This window comes from Haliotis rufescens, unplaced genomic scaffold (genome assembly GCF_023055435.1).
Source record: "Haliotis rufescens isolate VD_foot unplaced genomic scaffold, xgHalRufe1.0.p SCAF_14, whole genome shotgun sequence".
Lineage (NCBI taxonomy): Eukaryota > Metazoa > Mollusca > Gastropoda > Lepetellida > Haliotidae > Haliotis > Haliotis rufescens.
This window is the reverse complement of record NW_025963824.1, coordinates 8,981,234-8,993,641: the sequence shown is the minus strand read 5'-3', so window position 1 is coordinate 8,993,641 and position 12,408 is coordinate 8,981,234. Positions and strand designations below refer to the sequence as shown.

General features: G+C 39.6%; 1 pseudogene; it reads left to right on the top strand.

Annotated features, from left to right (window-relative positions):
* On the top strand, positions 1 to 8,170 carry LOC124112869 (annotated as a pseudogene).
* The last annotated feature ends 4,238 nt before the right edge of the window (positions 8,171 to 12,408 follow it).

The following is a 12,408-nucleotide window of genomic DNA, read 5'->3' as shown; positions in this document are numbered from 1 at the left end:
CTGTACACGGCTGACACTCAGAACCATGCGGCTCCAGCTCCTGGCTGTACTTCTGTGCTCACTGGCATCAGCTACTGCAGGTAACTACTTACATTTATACATTGACGTTAACAAGTGAGTGAGTGAGTTTGGTTTTTACGCCGCTTTTAGCAATATTCCAGCAATATCACGGCAGGGCTTAACACATTGTACCCGTGTCGGGAATCGAACCCGGGTCTTCGGCGTGAGGAGCGAACGCTTTAACCACTAGGCTACCCAACCGCCCCTAACACGTGAGGGTGATATATTGCATGTGTCTTGCAGTTAACTAGGCCGGACGTTTGTCGGTTTTATAGGGCAAACCTATCATGTCACAATTTTGCATTGATACGCACTCGCCATGCAAGGTACCATCTTTTAATCTATTTTTATTTATTATGAATGATGTATCTTTGAAAAAAACTTACATGTGTATGTATTCTTTCGGAGCTAAATATTGCTTTCTTTTCAATGCAGAAACTGAGCGCACATCTTTTATATACTGCATGTTTATCTTCAGTTTACCCTGCAAATTTACATGTTTGTACTAGCGAAGATATTGAGTGAAACGGCATGGGTAGATGTCAATATTTTGAGCGGGTCGTCGATTTGAATTAAGGAAACACCGACAAATGCCTTTGAACAAAGTATAGGGTTGCATTTGGTCAAACGTGTTTTCCCAACATCTGTATGTTTAACTCGCTTACAACAGCGCATGGAAGTGAGCGAAAATAAGGGGTCTCCCGCAAATATAAACAAGTAAGCCTCACAATGTTTAGTTGTACACACTGGTAAGGCATCACTCCGCTCATTGTCATGCAAATGATATGACAGATACAGAAGACGGGTCGCATTTGTCCCCCGTTGTCCATAAACGTTGAAAGTTCTTCATGTCGTGTTTTTCTTACCCATCATTGGGTCCTGCTATCACCTATCAGCGCTAACTAACTGCTAAGTGATGGCTTTCATTTGCCCAGTGCTAATCACCTATCAGCGCTAACTGACTGCTAAGTGTTGGCTTCCATTTGCCCATTGCTCATCACTTATCAGCACCATTTATCTGTTGGCTTCCCATGTTAAGTTACCATCTTTGTTATCTTATTACTTTTGATGTTCCTACAGGTACATATATATATGTTCTCAGCTTCAAAGCATTAATTCACCTGATGAAGGAGTAAGTATATATATTCCGAAACGTGGAAATTACATTATCGTTGTTTTGTATTAATTTAAAAATGAAAATTGAGTGATTTTACATGTTTTCTACACTTTTTTGTTATAATTCGACATAAATAATTTTGATAATGTTTTATTTCTTCTATTGGAGATTTCCTATGTCAGCACATTGTTGTTTTTGTTATAAAATGAGCATTCAGATATGCACACTGACTTTGTTTAGAGCCATTTGTTTGATTTACTTAATATTGACACATAAATGTGCAATTTTCAACCAAAAAAACTTGTCTACCATCACAAGAAATCACCACAACCTGCATTTTCTCATGCATAAGTGACGTCTTGTGAAGAAAAATGTGCTTTATTCTACTGTGGGGAGGCGTTTCTCCTTAAATATAGGTTGGAGGCTACTCTATTTAAACAGATGAGGACGAACCCCCAAAGTGTATTCCTTGTAAAGAAAGGTTCACCGTCAAGCATATTTTGCTTGACTGTGTCGACTTTACAATCGCAAATGATTCACATCATCAAACAATAAATCTGAATTATATTTTTTCCCTTGCAAGCGGATAAATTATTCTCAGCTACTTGAAAGAAATTGGCCTGTATCATATTTGTTTTATAGATGTGAATAACAAATTGCTTGCTTTAAAATTTGGTGGCATGCGTTTATCAACAAAGATAATGGAAGGCTCCGGCCAGGAGATAGAAGTAAAATAATTGTCCCCGTGTGTTACACGTAAATCCTGTCATAATCGATGTAACTATCATCAACCAGTGTTTTAAGCCAAGTCATTGCTGAGCATTTCTATAATATTGCCTTGTATTGTGCACAACCACCAGTAGCTAAAGTGATAATGTAAATCCTGCTGTGGTATCGTGCAGGAAGCAGAGGCACCTTATGTCCCAATGATCCCAATTGCAAATTATCAACATTTTACTGGATAATAATAGGCCATTGTATGCATACATGAAATTATCGAGTATAAAGTGTGTCTCGTCCTACACTGTCGTTGATCGTTTCTGATGCTATCCAGCATTGGATTCTCCGATAAAAAGCGTTTGCTTGTCACTCATCTAAGACCCAGGTTCAATTCCTCAAATGGGTACAATTTGTGATATAATTTACAAGTAGTTCAATCAGTTCTAGGGACTGGTATGAGATTGATCCAGTCTCAGCCGATAAGCCCCGTCCGCTAGCTTAAAGATTCCGTCTTAGTTTCTGACGTTAGTGGGAAAACACATTCGCGTGGATCACTTTGGCGTCCCAGACGGCGGGACTTTTATTTACGTGCGCGATGAATTGGGTTTGGCATAGTTTGATACTTGTGATTTGCCAAAGAGGTCTAAAGAAAAGGGTTATTCATATTTTGTTGTGGGTTATATCTTAAATTAGTTTTTTAAATTGTATGTGGTGAGTAAAAATGACATATATGTCCGGTATCGGTCATTGGGGAAGGCAATGCTGAATATGTGAAGTGCATTACTTCGAGCACATCATGCCAGACAGGGCACAGATAAGTAATTAATACAGTTATCTACCATGAATCTGGAATTTACTCCATTCTGATTGGTCAATCAGAGGCTATTAAATTAAAATAAACCCCATCTGATTGAAATAGCTGGTTTGACGGCCGCATCACCGCGGAAGCTAATATTCATAGAATAGTACTTTTTTCTGTCACGATAAAAAATCTACAAAGGGCACTGCAGAAAAACACGACAGAAATCAACAAAGGGAATGTATTTACGTTTTGGAGACAAGAGAGAGCTTGAATTTTTGGCGCTTTTCTATATGCAAATATCCAAATTCAATTTAGTGGGGTTAAATCTACAGGTAACCTAGCTCTACATTGAAAGCACAGTATGTTTATCTCCTAATTAATCCGTAGGCAGGTTAATTAACGTTTACTTTGTTTTACTTTCAATCATAATGCTGTTGAAACCGTAAACACAAGCATGTGGAAGTTGCAAATCATTTGGATATCTATTAACAGATTGTCAACAGTAACAACATTGCCTACGTCTTATACCTGGCGTACTATATTTTTATGAATACCATTTGACGAATTGGTAATAAAAAAAAAGCAGTGATTGTTTTCCTATCTCTGCTACATAGTTCATGAACAGTTTTCATAAATAACACATGAATCATTGTATTAACTATATTGTTTTATCTGGGCTTCTGGAACATGTGTCTGGGCTAGTTTACACCATGACACTAGGGCCGCTATTCAGCCCCAATTTATGCAGCAAATGTCGGTACAAAAAGTTTCAACATCTGTATACAATGTTAAAATTCTTCAAATACCTACCAGTATTTAGGTCTGTGACCGGTTTTGTCGTTTCTTTGAATGAAGTCTTTGAAAAACATTTAGAAGTGATACACATTAGAAAGAGAATTGATGGAATTTAGAAGTGAAACACATAAGAAAGAGAATTGATGGAATTTAGAAGTGATACACATTAGAAAGAGAATTGATGGAATTTAGAAGTGAAACACATAAGAAAGAGAATTGATGGAATTTAGAAGTGATACACATTAGAAAGAGAATTGATGGAATTTAGAAGTGAAACACATAAGAAAGAGAATTGATGGAATTTAGAAGTGAAACACATTAGAAAGAGAATAGATGGAATTTAGAAGTGAAACACATAAGAAAGAGAATTGATGGAATTTAGAAGTGCCTTTTATGGCAAACATGAGTTGCTGAAGACCTGTTCTACCGCAGATCAATAACGGGTCAATTACTTGATTAATTCATATCATGACATTACCATCTTTTGATATCATTCCAGTAAATTCATGAAAATCACTTCGAAATTGCTTTTAATCATTGAGTTATTTCACTAGAATGTATATTAATATGCCTACACTACCAGTGAATATCTTGAATGTGAATAAATGTCTCAACATGTGACTTTTAAACTGTTATTCCAATCTGTCAAAACATTGAGGCAATTCAATTTTCTTCTCACCAAATATATTCCCCTTCTTTCTAGACACTGCAGGATTATGATGAAGGAATGTGAATCAAACTGAAAGATTTTGCGTTACCAAAAAACATTGAAAATTACTAAATCTCCTTGTTTATTGTTGCATGAGAAATTCGCAATTCAGAATTTGTGTGATTTTGAAACTAAATCATATCTAAAAATCTGTAAAATATTAAAATATCTAAGAGAGCGAGAAAACATTTATACCAGATTGTGCTTTGGTTTAAATATTGGTTTGATTTCTATCTGCACAGACGGAAATCAGATCACTGTCGTATTTATTTACACTTAGTCACGGCTGTTAAGCAATCTAAGCTGATGACTATGCCCAATAATTGGCGAAAATCGTAAATCAATAATTATTTTTTAGTTATTAACACAATCCTTGTTTATAAGATGTGCAAAATCGTAACTAACCACTCAATGTCATTTTCTCGTATTCAATATGCATTTGTGAAAAAGTGTGGGAATTCGTGCAAATGGTCTTGGGGAAAGGAATTCATCTCGCTCTTAGTGATACCTAATGGATATCGGGTGTCAGAATTGTACAAACCGTAGGCACATCGCGTCAAAGACCTCATTTGACCCGGAAGTAAGTCTGACAAAACATAAACATCGTGCTCGGCCTTCTAATTATATCAAACCGACGAATGCGCCAGTTTTGATTTCCAAGCTGGATCGATCTGTTCCTATAAATATATTAACCCCTATATTGTCCTTTGCAGTGGAAATCATTTTTCTCTTAAACATCTTCTCTAATTTGGCGGTGGGGAAGTATTGCGAGAAAAGATTTCGCTCGTGACGCTGAAGTCCCATTTGCTCAATTTATTCTTAAAGCCATCCACACTCACCCACCCACTTCACACCTGATATTGCTTGACTGATGAAGCTAAAATCTGGAATGCATTTATATTCTTATTGTATTGCGTTCAAATTATTGTGATTTAAAGAACATACATTTCAACAAAATATTTAGAAACCATAATCTCAAGAACTACAAGATGCAGAATGTCCTAACTTTGTGCCAATGTTAAAAGCTACAAGGCTATCCATATGTAAAGTCATGCTATTTTATTCAAATTATTGTGATTTAATTTTATGGGTATATTTTTATAAAAAATATATGGAAAATCAAATTTAATGCAAAGTTTAGAAATCATAATCTCAAGAATCACAAGATGCAGAAAGCTTAAATATTGTGTGAATGGTAGTAGCTATATGAACATCAAACTGTGTTGTTCAATGCATCATAATTAGCTTCAGTATCTTCGACTAGGTTATAAAAAAGTATGTTTTCTTTTACTTCGATTATAATGCATCAATTTTCCTTTAACACACTTCTCTACAAATCATGGTGTATTAATGTTTCTTAATATTGCAGGCGAACTCTCTCGTTGTGCTTCATATGATTTTTAACCCAGCCACCTTTGTTCTAAGTATAACTGGGATATCTGTTGATCTAGTTTTGGACAAATCTCGCTAAACACTTTGGTTGAGGTCACTTAAATCAAGTGATGATCAAATGTCAGGTTGAGTGATACAACATGCATGTTTGTGTTTGGCCAACAATGTTGTGAGCTTCTGCCAAGATGCGTGATTTTTTGTGTGGATTCAGGTACAAAGTCTTGTCCTCTTGGGTTTATGCAGTACAAGAAGTCCTGCTAGTGGTTTTCCAACATACATGGATCATTTGCTGAAGCAAGCGTAAGTTGTGAAGCAAGTGTCATGCATGAAGTAATAAGCCTGTCTCAGAATCTGACAATAATGTAACCTTGTTTGAAGAAAAACTTCACACTGAACTTGACCGATATAGAGCACAACCAAGGGAAGGACATGTGTGAACACTAATCCTGTTTCAGAAAGTGTCCATTTTCGAATTATTCTTAATCTTGACTTATGAGCTACCCATGAAATATGCCTGGTGTATTCCTAAGGACCACGGAGAACAACAAAGAAAGTCCCCTGGACCCATTCACGTTCGTTGCTTTGTTTGGCACAGGTTTTTTTTCGCAAGTCTCACTGGATTTCGCTCGCACATGAGTTCATATGATAAGGTGGCTACTTCTAGCTTCCTGCTTCGAATCTGACCTTCTCAATCAATCTATGGCTGTGAAGGGGTCCATTGTATCTTTCATAATAGAATCATGGAGAATAACGACGAGTGAGTGAGTTAATGGTTAACGTCACATCGGTAATATTTCAGCCATATCATGACGAGACAAATTTTGATAGATTGGACAAAGGAGGATGTCTAGTTCTGATTAAAGCCTAATACATTTTATGATTATCTTACACCACGAGTGCTTGAGTGAGTGAGTTGGGTTTAACGCAGCTTTTAACAGTATCCCAGTATTCACGACGTGGGTATGGTGCTGACAAACATAGAAACATAATCAGGGCGAACCGGAATCCAACCCACAATCATAGGTTTCTTACGTACCCAAGGGACGCCACTCTTCATAGCGAATCGCCTGCGCGATTCACAGCGCCTAAGAGCGACTGAGTGAGTACGGTTTTACGCAGCTTTTAGCAATATTCCAGCAATATCACGGCGGGGGACACCAGAAATGGGCTTCATACTTTGGGTCTTCGGCGTGACGAGCGAACGCTTTAACCACTAGGCTACCCAACCGCCCCAGGGCGCCTAAGACGACTGGGCCTCCCGTGTCCCCCGATTGCTTTGAAAGTATGATACATAAAGTCTATAGATCATATGTAACAACTTGACAAAACAATATACTCCAGGCAAGTAGTGTCAAGGTATTACACACGGTGCATGACAGTGCAATGTAGTTTGTGGTAAGATTGAGAATTAAGGAAATGTGCAATCACGCCTACGGGAATTTATCATCAAGGCTTTCTTTGACAACATTGTCTTATTAGTTGTAGAGTGGGTTGCTTTTGCTGTAAATTACCTTGTTAATTGTTACCTGGATTATATTTGTATCAGGTGGAATATCATCACATTCATGACATGTCTGTTAATGTTTCAGGCTTACTGTGGCTACATGGAGAGCCATCTCGTAAGGATAAATAACAAAGATGAGGACGACTTCCTAAGAAGTTATGCCAAAAGAAGAGGCAAAGGTGAAATGTTTGGAACTCATTGATATCTGATATATATTTTTCGTCATTGTGGTCAACGTCGGATTCTGTGAACATCTGACACTCATAAATTGTGAGACCATTCTTAATGTATCCGCCATATTTAAACATTTAGGGCATTTGAGGACACCTATTCTCGAAATAAAATTTGGTATATTAGTAGTGGTGTTTTGCGACACAATAAATGTAGACATGGATTAAACTCTGAAGTCGAGCTGTATTCACAGAATGCATTAAAATCACTCTGAAATGTTATGACATGTTATGCGGTTGTGTGACACTTCTATGAGGTCTTGTTTGAGGAACATTTTCGAAACTGAAAGTTTTTCAAATAAATGCGTTTTTTATTTCTAGAAGGCGTTATAGGTTAAAGCTCAGAAATGAAACGTTGTATAAACGTTTGCTTTCTGTTCAGCAACATACATACTAATATACATGCATGCGTACCTAACTACCTTAATACCGACTTATGGCGTAGTATTTACAGTTGCCTCCTTATAAAGTTGGACTGCAATGGCATGGCGCCTTTTACAGATATCTATATGGTCGAAGAAAAGTGCAACTTTATTGGTTCTAATTTGTTATTTATAGCTGCGAAGTATTGGCTTGGTGCGACTGATCTGAACCTGCAGGGGAGATGGCTGTGGGAGGGACGGCGTCCTATGGTCTACAGCAACTGGTCTCCAAGACAACCTGATAATTACAAGGGGAGAGAACATTGTCTGGAAATGAGACGGTCCTATAGTTACTATTTATGGAACGACGCTCCGTGTCACGCGTACAGTACGTCGCACTTCATTTGCGAAAAGGAAATCTGATGTCAGTCAGTAACATGAGTGAAAGTCAGTCGTTAATAAAATACGACTGAAATATGGTTTAGTGTTGTTTTTAAAGTGTGTGAATGAGTGTGTGTGAGAGTGAATGTAGGGAATTAATTTGTGAAAAATGCCACAATGTCATCTGATATTTTCTAAGAAACGAAGATTTAAAATGCTCGATCCCCTCATTTACAACATCTATATTGAATTTTAAGATTTAGGAAGAAGTAGCCATCCCCGTTGGTGCCAAGAATGCTGTTCTGTTTCGTTATGCATATGAATCGGAATTTCTGCTCGGACTGGCAAAACTTAAAACACAAGAATCTTGCCAAGAAGTTTACTAAGCTGCAGGTCTGTCCCTCATCTGATATAATTCAACGATGGTCAATTCTCTTCCACGGATTTACCCACCTGAACTAGAAATGGAAGACACCAGCAGAACCGTTCATTATATTTGCAGTTTCATAATTAGATATATGCATAAGGAGTCATGGATGACCCTTTCCATCAGACAACTTTCCCTTGTGTCCAGCAATATCCAAGGAGCTACAAGAGCTACAGTTCTTGTTGTTAAGAATTCACAGGATGTGGGTTATAGTCATTGGCCGGGGGCAAAGAACAAGATTTTCGTTCCCACATGTTCCTATATACCTAAAGAAAGAAACACATATGTGTTTTTGAAGTGATTTAATCTGTGATTTTATAGTATTTAATAGTGATACATCTGCTTGGCAGATTCCCTGAATGTCTTACACATTGTTCCAGAAGAGCATGGCGTAATCGCTGCAGATTCTGTGGACATGGTTGACGTTAACATAAATGTCTGTCTGGCTCATCCTACGGGGTTAACCTTGACGGCCATGGCAGTACGTTTATGAGCTCTCAGGAAATCAGTGAGGACTACCGCTGTGTGGGGAGGAGCATTGCCATAATGAGAAATGGCGCCTGGTGCTTGCAGTGCCGGGACAAGTGATGGCTCCCACACCATGACACTGCCTCAACCGAATCTTTCAACTAGTATGCCACACTCGTTAAAACACTTACTCTGTCACCGATCCACATGAATCCGCCAGTCTCTCCTTGAAAGAAAGGTACAGGATTCATCACTTTGCATAAGCCAGTGATGATGTAATCGACACAACTGCAGTCGCGTAGGGCCTTCTTGTAGGGCTTGTCAGTCTGTGCCACGAGTTTGTCAGCTCGTAAAGGCTTACACACATTCTGTGCAGGTACGGGACCTAAACCACGAGTTTGTCAGTTCGTTAACGTTTACATACAGTCTGTGCAGGTACGGGGCCTAAACCACGAGTTTGTCAGCTTGTAAACGTTTACAGACAGTCTGTGCAGGTACGGGTCCTAAACCACGAGTTTGTCAGCTCGTAAACGTTTACATACAGTCTGTGCAGGTACGGGTCCTAAACCACGAGTTTGTCAGCTCGTAAACGTTTACAGACAGTCTGTGCAGGTACGGGTCCTAAACCACGAGTTTGTCAGCTCGTAAACGTTTACATACATTCTGTGCAGGTACGGGTCCTAAACCACGAGTTTGTCAGCTCGTAAACGTTTACAGACAGTCTGTGCAGGTACGGGTCCTAAACCACGAGTTTGTCAGCTTGTAAACGTGTACAGACAGTCTGTGCAGGTACGGGACCTAAACCACGAGTTTGTCAGCTCGTAAACGTGTACAGACAGTCTGTGCAGGTACGGGGCCTAAACCACGAGTTTGTCAGCTCGTAAACGTGTACAGACAGTCTGTGCAGGTACGGGTCCTAAACCACGAGTTTGTCAGCTCGTAAACGTGTACAGACAGTCTGTGCAGGTACGGGTCCTAAACCACGAGTTTGTCAGTTCGTTAACGTTTACATACATTCTGTGCAGGTACGGGTCCTAAACCACGAGTTTGTCAGCTCGTAAACGTTTACTGATAGTCTGTGCAGGTACGGGTCATCAACCACGAGTTTGTCAGCTCGTAAACGTGTACATACAGTCTGTGCAGGTACGGGTCCTAAACCACGAGTTTGTCAGCTCGTAAACGTTTACAGACAGTCTGTGCAGGTACGGGTCCTAAACCACGAGTTTGTCAGCTCGTAAACGTTTACATACATTCTGTGCAGGTACGGGTCCTAACCACGAGTTTGTCAGCTCGTAAACGTGTACATACAGTCTGTGCAGGTACGGGTCCTAAACCACGAGTTTGTCAGCTCGTAAACGTTTACATACATTCTGTGCAGGTACGGGTCCTAAACCACGAGTTTGTCAGCTCGTAAACGTTTACAGACAGTCTGTGCAGGTACGGGTCCTAAACCACGAGTTTGTCAGCTTGTAAACGTGTACAGACAGTCTGTGCAGGTACGGGACCTAAACCACGAGTTTGTCAGCTCGTAAACGTGTACAGACAGTCTGTGCAGGTACGGGGCCTAAACCACGAGTTTGTCAGCTCGTAAACGTGTACAGACAGTCTGTGCAGGTACGGGTCCTAAACCACGAGTTTGTCAGCTCGTAAACGTGTACAGACAGTCTGTGCAGGTACGGGTCCTAAACCACGAGTTTGTCAGTTCGTTAACGTTTACATACATTCTGTGCAGGTACGGGTCCTAAACCACGAGTTTGTCAGCTCGTAAACGTTTACTGATAGTCTGTGCAGGTACGGGTCATCAACCACGAGTTTGTCAGCTCGTAAACGTGTACATACAGTCTGTGCAGGTACGGGTCCTAAACCACGAGTTTGTCAGCTCGTAAACGTTTACAGACAGTCTGTGCAGGTACGGGTCCTAAACCACGAGTTTGTCAGCTCGTAAACGTTTACATACATTCTGTGCAGGTACGGGTCCTAACCACGAGTTTGTCAGCTCGTAAACGTGTACATACAGTCTGTGCAGGTACGGGTCCTAAACCACGAGTTTGTCAGCTCGTAAACGTTTACATACATTCTGTGCAGGTACGGGTCCTAAACCACGAGTTTGTCAGCTCGTAAACGTGTACATACAGTCTGTGCAGGTACGGGTCCTAAACCACGAGTTTGTCAGCTCGTAAACGTTTACAGACAGTCTGTGCAGGTACGGGTCCTAAACCACGAGTTTGTCAGCTCGTAAACGTTTACATACATTCTGTGCAGGTACGGGTCCTAAACCACGAGTTTGTCAGCTCGTAAACGTGTACATACAGTCTGTGCAGGTACGGGTCCTAAACCACGAGTTTGTCAGCTCGTAAACGTTTACATACATTCTGTGCAGGTACGGGGCCTAAACCACGAGTTTGTCAGCTTGTTAACGTTTACTGATAGTCTGTGCAGGTACGGGTCCTAAACCACGAGTTTGTCAGCTTGTTAACGTTTACTGATAGTCTGTGCAGGTACGGGACGTACACCAGGAGTTTGTGTTGCAGTGTACATCACAGGGAGTGTCCTGGATCCCAGTTGTGATTCTAATTTTATATTTAAAGATTTGCACTTTAACCATAATTCTGGCCACTTAATGCGTAAAAACAACAAAACCATGAAAACAGAACTACACTGACTGTGTGAAGCTCAGAATGGCGCCATATTCAATTTCAAGCAGACATTGGTTAATTTGGAGGTTATCAACCAATCTCTGGCATTTGCTGCCATGCTTCCGCCACGTGTCCAACTAATAAGTATTAGTTAAGGCAGCTTGGATCTTATCGAGAAAAATAAATTGTCAATGAAAAAAATAATTATGCTTCAGACTGTTGAAACAAAATCAGGCGCATTGTATTAAATAAATAACAACATACAGAGTTTTGAAGCCGTTGCTGGAAACAATATGTCTATTCTCCATATAAAGTCCGATGCATATGTAGTAAACTTATAATCACTGTTAATATCACAAGCCTGTGTACCCGTTTTAAATCGTAATAAATCCGGCCATAAATAACAATAAATGTCATACAGTTTCCCGGAATATCCAATACTCGGAGATTACATTAGTGACAAAACTTTATCAATAAGCAGAAACAAAGTGGATGTACGCAAGTTTGAACACCATGTCATAACATATCCGATTGGACTTTCATGTTACTATTTCTAAAGTGGATATTTGAAACAAGCATCAAAGGCCACAGAAAAAATAACAATAAAACAAAAGCCACTCAAAGCTTTTAAAACCTATATTGAAAAGCCTATCCAAATCAATCACACCCAATTAGTTGTGTAATATAATTAACTAATATAATTTAACAAATGAGGTTTGCAGTGGTTATACATTACCAAACATTTTGCATGGTTTGAGGAAAGTGTCATTGTGTGTGTTCACAGCTAGCTGCCAGCCATGGCAGC